A 10,072-nucleotide genomic window follows, 5' to 3' on the forward strand; every position below is an offset into this window, starting at 1 on the left:
GGGAAGGAAAGTTTCATAAGGTGGAATAGAAAAATGCACCAGGAAACTTGGGAAGGAGCATGCGTGCTGCAAACATAACGGTGTCAACAAGTCTGCTTACCTGTCCGACCGGTTGGAGCAGCTGAGCTTTGTTCCAGCCCTTCCTAAGGCATGAATGTTTGCGAAAGAATTTAACGTCTGAAAATTAAGAAAAAAGAAACAAAAAACAACCAAAAAATAAACCAAAACCAAAACCAATCCAAAAACCCAAAGGAGGAGGGAGCCCCGCCGCTGCCGCCTGCCCGCGCCCCGCCGGTGGAGCCCCCGCCGGGTCGGACCCGCTGCCCCTCTCTCCGCCGCCGCACCGGGATACCCTGCCGGCAACGGGGGCTGGGAGTGCTCCCCGCTCGCCAGTGCGGGTCCCGCCGCCCACGGGGGGCTGAGCAGAGACAGCCTCGGGACAGCCCGTCGAGGGAAAGACTTGCCGAGGTGCCGGGAAAGAGGCCGAGCTGTCCTCGGGGCAGCAGCAGGAAGAGAAAGTTGTTATTATTTTTTGTTAATGACTAGCTTTTCTTCTGTTCAGAAAAAAAAAAAAAAGAGAAAAAAACTATTTTTATTCTTTTTCAGTCATTGATTTAGAATTAAAACCGTGTCACAGACTTTTTGCTCCCCCACTACTTTTTTTTTCTTTTTTAATTTTATTTGTCCCTTGTTGTCTTTCCCCTCTTCCCAAAGTGGAAATGAAACAAAGACAAGAGGTTAGGGTATTGGGGAAGGAAGCAAAAGAAACAGAAGAAAACCCACAAGACGTCTGTGAGCAGAGCAGAGCCAGCGCCTAACGTGGCCTTGGGTGTTTTAACAACATTCAGGGATTCCCGCCTCCTCTTCAATCTGCTTTTTTATTCAAAGCAGTGGAAACGCACTTGGTTCATCCCTGCAGCAGAGACGGCACTGGGCTGGAGCAGTTGCGGGAATGAGCACCAGGAGCTGTTTCCCCACATGAAGGAAGAGGCCTTTCAAATGGAGTCACTCCTTTCTAAGGTGCCGCTTTTCCTCCCACAGGACAGGGGGAATTGATGGGAGTTTCACTGTCGGTTTCATTGAGACCAAGATTTAACTTCAGGGGCTGGACCTCGAGCCTCTGAAAGGAACACACCTTCAGATATGGCCAAATGAAAGAGCTCTGCTGGATGCATGTCCCCTTTAGCCCCCTGGGGGTGAGATCTCATGGGGGTCTGAGCCTGGGGGTGTGGGACAGCCTGGAGCCCCAGGGGTAAAGCTCCAGCCCCACATCAGGTGATGCATTGTCAGAGAGCTCCTTCAGCAATCTGTATTTCCATCAGGGTATCCTAGCACCTACTTGCTCCCCATACTCCTGTGGGGAGCTCACAGTTTCCACAGGTACCAGGTGAGAAGCCACCTCAGGATGGCTTCGGGCAATACCTCAGCAAGACCGCACATAAAAACCTTCCCTTTCTCTCTTTCAGGCTATGTAATTTCTCTGTTATGTCTGAGATTTTGCTCCAGGACAAAATACAGCTATGTGGGGCTTAATTGATTTTTTTTTTTCAGTGCTTTCAACTTGAGGTTTCTTTTATTTTAACGACTCCTTGTCTTTTAAGCGAAAGAGGTAGCAAATGACATTAATCAGAGCGCTCCCAAGCCAAAAGCTTGCTGAGACGACTTCACTGTCATCTGGGCTTTCTCAAATCCTGCTTTGAGGTCCTAATTTAATGAGGTCCTGGAGCACACACTTCACTTCCATCAGGTGCTCCAAGTCAGACGTGCAGTTACAAGCATGGCTGAATCAGGAATAATAACAATAACAATAATAATAATAATAATATCAGTTCTGGAGCCTTGACACAAGTGGTCAGGGCTGAGGTGTGCCCAGCACCACTGGAGACACAGAGTGGAAAGTCCTGGAGCCTCTGGCAGGGCAGGAGGAGCTGGGTGGACAGGCAGCAGCCCCACGGAGGAGAGCATTCCAGTGGTAGTGGGCTGCCTACCTGCTGAGCTGCAAGGTGGAAATGCAGACTGTTGACTGTCAGTGTTGTTGGGCTGGAGCCCATAGGAAAACCATACTGCCTTTCCTACAAATACCATTCCTTGGTGTTTTCTAACCTGGAGCATGCTCACAGCATGACCCCACCAACACCATTGCAGGCAGGCACATGCAGCACCACGAAGTGGGATCTTTGGGGGTCTTTGTCTTCAGCAAGGCAGCCCACAGACACTGGATGGCCATATCCTTCTCCATACTCCCACTGGAGCAAATGTTGCATGTACAGCTTCAGCACTGTTAATTAAACTCGATAAATAATGATGCTAACGAAGTAATGGCACAAACACTTCTGTAGGATCTTGTTTAATTTTCAGCATTGCTTGGGTGTGGGAGAAAATCTAGCATGTTAAATTAATATTTCGGGTGTACATCAAATCAAATGTACAAAATTCCCCGTAGGGTCAAAGCATAGTGGGACCCCACCCTTATGGATTTGACTACTAAAATGTGTTTCATTTCACTCAGATAATTTGGGAGTGAGGAGAAGAGATGGGATCAAAGAAAGAAGCAGCCGTGTGTCGCTGTCTCAATCACACCCCGTCCCTTCCCAAACTAACCGTGTGTGGGTTTGGATGGGTGGCCATGGGAGAGGGGCAGGTGGACTCATCCCACTCATTCTAGAGGACCCCATGCCACTGCCAGCATCACCCCCTTGATGTGGCAGCCAGGACGGAGTGGGGACAGTGTGTTTAGGGACAAGGACCAGGTGTAGGGAGCAAGGGAAGGAGCTGGGCTTGAGGAGAGCAGGGGGAGAGATACTCAGGAAAGAAGGTGTAAGGAAGGCACTGCTCGGGGAACAATGACTCAGTTTGATCTGTGCACAGGGAATATTTCAGCTGTGATCCCAGGCTGCCCTGTCTGTTCTTCTTGCCTAGGCTACTTTTCACCACAATCAGCAGGATGGCCCAGGCAGGGATGAGGGTTTGATTGCACAGCCTGTCAGAACTGAATGATATTGAAAGGCACAGTTCCTCAGCAGTGCCAGGGCAATGCCTTTTGCATGGAATCCAGCAAAGGGACCTTCCTGCTTAACTCCCAGTGGCATCTTGTCCCCAGACATCACTCCTCTGGCATGGGAATGGAGGGAGCCCAGCAGGTCCACCTGCAAGGCCTGGGGGTGCTCTGCCCACAAGGCTGAGAGCAGTCACCCAGGACCCCTTTTCTGGCCCCTTCTCATGATTTTGAGCCCAGCCAGGCGAGACAGAGATGAGAACCTGGCTGGTACAGCAGCTTGGCCATGCAACCTTTCATTTCCAATTCCCAGCAGAACTTAGGTGGGGGGATTTATGCAAGTTTACTGACCACACAGGAGAGGCCACAGCTTCATACCCTTGGGAAGATGAACCTTCACCTTCAGGGTCTGTAGTGTTCTTGACACACCATGGCTAGGACACCTGGGTTGCTGCAGGTCACCCAAAAACCTAGCTGACACCCCCTTGGCTGTGAGCCTCCACGCTTCTCTCAAGAGGCATTTTGGGAGAGGTGGGGAGGAGTCTGGGTGTCAAAACACTGCTTACTCTGCAAGACACACCCTGGTGTGACATCCCTTCCCTGAAACTCTCAATGTGCCCCATCCGAGGTGGGATGGTGAGCACAAAGCCCAGGAGTGGGCACCGCCAGGCCACCAGAAGCCCTGGGCTCACATGCCAGCCACCTCACAGAGGGAGGTTCACAGAAGGAAGATGCTCTGATTGCAACCTCAGGCAAGATTAGAGCAAGGGAGAGTATCTCCTGTGCAGCCTTTTCCAACCTCCTGCCTCCTTGGATTACCCAGTGGAGGTCAAACATGCCATAGGGTCTTTCAGGATTGCGGGGACTGCATCTTAAAATCCCACAGAAAATCACAATGTTCCCCTGTTCTGGAAGAAACCCTCTCCTTGGGCACATGCTGCTTCCAGCCCCGGCTTTCCTTCCCCCTGGCTGTCTCTGTGCTGGAGCTCAGCATCTGTCTGGGAGGAGCCGAGGTGCTCCCGGAGATGCTCCGGTCCTGCCCGCGCTCCATCGCACGCCCGCGGCAGCGGGGGTGACTCAGCCGGGTTTCGGCGGCAGCCGCCTGCACGCACACACCGTGCCTTGCCCGGGGGGCTGCTCTTGTCTCCGCGGGCAGCTTCCCACCCAAAGCACGGCCTTTGCGTCAACGCTGGCCCGCGGTGCCGCGGAGGTCAGGGGGACGTGAGCACTGCTGGGGTGGCATGGGCTGGCAGAGCAAAGAGCTGCCCTGGTCACCCTCTGCTGCCAGCTCTGGGGCCAAGCCTGGCCACTGGAAAGCCCTGCTTCCAAGCCAGGTTTTGGCAGCTCTCCTGTTTAGATGAGGAAACACTTCACCGCAGCGGCAGGAGCCAGAGTGGCTCCGTGCCAGCATTATCTTGGAAGGAGGGAGCAGTGGCTCTGCAGGCTGCCCCAGTTTGGAGGGCGATCTGCTTTCCTTGACTGAGCAGGGAGGGATGGAGAAGGTGCCAGCTGAGGGGAGATGGCTCCCCAGGCTGCGGCAGAACCTGCCCTGCCTGTGCTTCCCTGCCGCGTTTCAAAGCAACCCACCGAGCTGACTCACCGGGCTCCTGTCTCCCTGCCTCCCACGGCCCCTGCCACTCCCGGCGTCTCCCTGTCTTTCTCGACCTATAGCTCCACTTCCTTCCCACTCTCCCCAGCCGGCTCAGCACTATCTCTCTGGCTGCCCATTCACTGGCTCTGCTTCCTCGGGGCGCTCTGCATCACCACAGGTTCCCTTCGAGCCTACAGGTCTCACTCCCTGTGGAAATGGCCCCCTGTGAGGTCTGTGGCGGGTGTTGACCCCAGCAGCATCCCCTGAGCATTCTCCGCAGTGGTATCCATGACCCTGTGCTTGGGGGAAGAGGCTGCTGGAGGATCTTCTGTGCCTCACATCCCCTACACACAGTCCAGCACCACTCTGGGAGGACAGTGACCCCCTTGGATAGATGTCCACTCTCACAAGGTGGTCAGCAGAGCCCTGAACTCTCAGACTGATGTGGAAAGGTGATGAGCATCTGTCTCTGGAGATCTCTGAAGCCCCTTTGCCAGCTTTGACTGCACTGTCAAGCTTGGGGGGTTTTTGTTGCTTGGTTTCTTGTAATCCTACTGCCCAGTGTTACCTCACTGTGAATTTCAGTGTGTTCCTATCAGCCTGATACAGCAGCAAAGGTTCCAAAGGTAGTGAAATCCCAGGAGTATCCTGCAAGCCAGTAGCTAAATAGTGGACAGAAAGCTACTCCCTCTGCATGTTTCTGCTGTGCTTCAAAATACATCACCTTTATTAGACACCAGCAAATCCACATGGGCTCTAACTTCCAAAAACTTCCATGCAAGTCAGAGCCCCTCCAGCCTCTTCCAGTAACCACTCACTGCTGGTGGTTCCCCTCACTGCCCTGTGTTCCTCCGGTGTTTTCACAAGAGACATCTCAAATCCAACAGCTGTGTGAACAGTGAAGAGATGGGGCAGCAGCCCCTCAACCCTTCTTGCCCACTTGTTTGGATTTTGGATTCTCTGGCAGGTCACAGGAAGCCTCAGCCAGATGGGCTTGGCCACATGAGCAGCTTCCAAACTCAGTCTCTGGAGGGGGCTGCTGGAAGGCAGTGGAAAGGATGCCACAGGTGGTGTGCTGGCATCCCACTCCCTGGTTTTATCCTTGTGAAAGGCATTTTCCCTCCTTGCATTATGCTCAATTCGTCATCACCACATCTCGCTGTTCCCAGTTTGCTGCCCAGCCGGAGTCTGCTTCCCATGCAGCTGGGAGATATTGCCCTGGAAAAGACAAGTTCTCCCTGACACTGGGATGCACAGCACATCGGGATGCGCTGTTTTTGGGAGGCACTGCACTGCACTGCTCAGGGAGGATGAGAGCTCAAGAAAGGAATGCCAGGCCCATTAGCTGACTGGGACGACAAGTATTTGTTGGGGGTTTGGGGAAACAAGGGGAAAGCTCTTCATGAAAAGCTGGTGGAAAAAAGCTGGATGAGCCACAACTGGGGGCTGACTCAGTCTCTTTCCAGGTTCCTAAAAATAATGAGCGTGCCTTTGAAACCCGTGCTTCCCACAGCTGGCACGGCATGATAAGCTGTGCTTCCCCCCTCCCACAAGCCCTGCCATCTCTGCCATCCCCCTCCAAGCTCAGACTTCAGTGGTAGAAAATCCTCTGTCCTCTCCCTATGGCACCTCTGGGGCCCCCCAAGGCTTCCTCATTCCTGCCGGATGACGGCTGCTATAAATCCCATTGTATGCATATGGAGTTCAAGCATTTCTTTACCATTTCAAAAATCTCTAGGAGGGGCTAGGTTCTGTCCCTGCCATCCCTCTCATTTTGCAGGATTATTAGAGTGAGAAAGAAGTGATAAGGGCAGAGGGGGTCAGCTGGAGGAAGGAATAACTGTTCCCAGCTGGGTGCTCTGGGACGGTCCCATTGCTACCACCACTGGCCAAACACCCTGGCAGTGCAGCTTCCTGGGATGTTTGGCAGCAGGAGAAAGAGAAGATGGTTCTGCTGCACTCCTCTCAGCTCCTCCCCAACAAGGAAGACCACCAGGACAGCCTTGGCCACTGGCAGTGGTGATGCCAGCCCGAGCACAAAACGGCTCCAGGAGGGCCAGGGGATGGGACAGGATGTCCCGACTGCTGCTCAGACACTGCCGTGTTAGAGATGCACCTTTTCTGCTCCTCATCCTGATGCCGCGCCTGTAGGGGGAGGGCTGCTTCCCAAGGGGGATCCAGTGCTGCTGCTGCTGAAGAGTCCCTGCCTGTCCCGCCTGTGCTACAGCAGAGCATGTGCTCCAACACGCCCAGGATGAGCCAAACACTGGGATACACACCCGCTGCCTGTGGAATTGCCTAGGGAGCTCAGCGGTGCCGCTTCCAGCAGGGCCCCTTTCCTTACAGCTCTGTTTTGACTGCTGAGGGGACTTAGTGCTGGCTGCAGCACCCATGGGTGCCTCTGGCCCCTCCACACACACACAGATGAGCTCTCCTCTCCCTGCTGCCTTCATGGCTGCAGGCAAGGATCCCTCCTCCTCATGGGAGAGCCCTGGGAGGTTGTGGGCTGGGGGGTGCAGCTCACCCTGCTTTGGGGGCCAGGACCCCCCACACCTTCCTGTCTTGAGGCAGCTCTGCGAGCTGCAGGGTGACTGCACAATTACCCTGCCAACACTTTGGGGTTCCATGGACAATGGTTTTGAACTCCCAGTGCCTTTCACAATGATTTCCAGGAGAGAAAAAACCCAACCCTAATCCAGTAAGCACCCCAGCCCCCAGTTCTCAGCAGCACTGCCGCAGTTCCTGCCTCCTGATGGCTACGGGCAAGGGTCTGTACAATTGCCACCAATATAATTATTGCATGCTGGGATTACATCCTCTCCCTGCCACAGAGCAGGTAGACTTTGGCCTCTGACTGCATTTCATCCCCCTCTCAAGGGAAACGCTTGCAGGAGGGAGCCAGGCTGCACTCCCTTGGTCAGGTACCCTCTGCAGCACCCCAAAACAAGACCAACCATGCCATGGGGAAAGTGGGGAGAGATATGGTGGGGAGAGGGCATCCAGACCCTCCTCACTCCCTGATGCTGGTGATGTCAGGGAAGGATCGATGGTGGGGTGTCTGAGGTCACGGGGGGCCCTTTTCGCCCTCTGGCCAGGGCAATAGGAGGTGTTGGCGCCTGGTGGCAGCTCCACACCTTAGTTGATTTAGCTGGAGGTGACCCGCCGACGTCCCCAGGGCTGCTGTAATCACACAAGCCCGGCTATAAAATCAGCAAGGCTCCAGCAGTGGCAGCCCAGAGCTCTTACCCTCACTGCTGGAAGGAGGAAGTGCAAGGGAATTTAAAACCCAAAGTAACTGTTTCACAGGCTGCCCTTCAAATGGAAGGAAAGTTTCAGTGCTCCTTGCTCGTAAAGAATTCTGTCATCTTCCCCCCCCCCCCCCCCCCCTCCCAAGTTTATCTTTACTCCATCATTCAAATCTCAGGACAATCAGATTTGTTTCCCTCCAGCTCCCTGGGAAGAACTATCAGAGGGCCCTGGGGCTTGTCTGAATGGGAGGAGCAACAAAATTCATCCAAATTGCTGCTGAGAACAGGTTCACGGAGCTTCTTTCTGTGCAAGTGCTGGGGGGATGAGTTTCAAGGGCTTTCACTTAATTCATGCCCATCAAAAAATGAAACTCACCCAGGCCAAGCACACCTCCACCTGGCTGGAAAGGAGGCTGACCTGGGCAAAATAAAGCATTATTAATACATACATTTCATTAATTAAAACTTTTTGGCGTGTCTGTGCACAGAGAAGCCCTCAGTCATCCCTCTGAATTACAGAGGAGGGACACAAAAAGTTACACATTACAATTTTTTCCTCTGCATAACGCCCTTTTGAGTACCAGCAACATGACCCTGCTAGCAAATCCTACAGAAACATTTCCTGCAAGGCCAGGGTGGCTGCATCTGGATCATCAATGCCTACACCACCACAGCCAGGTCTGTCCCTGTTGCAGAGGGACAGGAGTAATTCCGTTCTCGAAGGGAAAACGGTATCACAGTGAGCTAAAAGTACCTACAACATAGCAATTAGTTATTTTTGCTGCTATAATTAGCACTGCCATGAGGAGAAAATCAATGGTAACAGCAGCAGGCACAGCCTGCTCCCCTCCTCAGCTCTGCCTCTACACTGAGACCTTGGCAAAGCCATGCAGGCACCCACACCCACATTCAGCTTCACAGGGCAAATGGAAGCCTGGGCTGGGCTGAATTCAGGTTTTGCGTTTTTGTCTTTGCCACTGAGGTGGCCAAGCCCCTGTGTCCCAGTGGAGAGCTCTGGGTGTGTGCAAAGTCCCCCCGTGTCAGCACACACAGGTATGGGCTGGGAGGGAGGGAGGGAGGGAGAGAGAGCTGTCTCTGCAAAGAGGGAAGGACAGTTAGCAGCTCACCAGAACCCTGAGGGGAAACGAATAAAGCTTTAGGATGATTTAGGATGGTTTTTAAAATTATTATTTGTTAGCTTGCAGTTTGATAAGGGAGGTTGGTTCCTTACATTACACAGGACAAACGGAGCAGGAGGGGGCTGTGGTTCAGGATGTGAACCTGGAAATGGGCTATGTTCAAACTTTTCACACCCTCCTTCCATATCTTGCAGGGGTTTCCTGAGGCTTCAGTGCTTTTTCTTTTGCCACTAAGGCAAGCCACAACCGAGCAGCTTGTTTTCTGTATTCCCTGGTGGCAAATACAGGGTTGAGCTGACACTGCCACCCTTTCTCTTCACAGGATGCTACCCAGAGTAACCACCATGACACAAAACCTAGCCAGAACTCCTCCTCATCCATCAGAAAGGTTGGAACAGGGAAAGAAACATAGAAGTCTTGCTGAGACAGGGCCTGCAATGCAGCCTTAGCAAAGAGGGTGCCAAATGCCTGTGAAAGAGCGTGGAGGGTGGATGAGGCACAGGGGTTGCACAAGCTGAATTTTCTTTGAAATCCAGGATAAAAATACACTCTAAGGATGGACTGAAGATGTTATCCAAGAGCATTATCCAGGTCTGAGCTGTTTGCCCAGGGGAAAAAACAGCCTTGAGCTTTCCAGTCTCCTTCAGGCGTGACCCAATCCTTTCTTCACTGGCGCTTGGTCCCACCTCCATGGGCGGCTGCACCGCTATTCCCAGGCCAGAAAAGGAGGAACCAGGCACAGGAAAGAGGGCACGAAAGCTGTGGGCATAACACAGTTTTCACCAGCAGAGAAGCCCTCCTGATCCATCTCTCTCTCAGCTTAAACCCATCCTCTACCTCTCTGTTTGGGAGTCTCATGGACACAGCCACCAGGCTGGTGTTCCTTGGGCTGAAATCTTCTCTCGTGTCCTTCTGCCCACCACCAGCTGGAAAGGTTTTCCCCAGCAGCATCCCTTCTGGGCACTCCTACCCTCCCACCTCCATCACACCACTTCCTTGCCCCTGAAGCCGGGCTCACAGAGAGGAAAATGGGCTTTTCCACATCGTGGCTGCTGCAAGGTTTTAAACTAGACCAGCTGCTAATCTGGGCTTGGAAAAG

The sequence above is a fragment of the Parus major genome, chromosome 3 (genome assembly GCF_001522545.3).
Source record: "Parus major isolate Abel chromosome 3, Parus_major1.1, whole genome shotgun sequence".
NCBI classification, from domain to species: Eukaryota; Metazoa; Chordata; class Aves; order Passeriformes; family Paridae; genus Parus; species Parus major.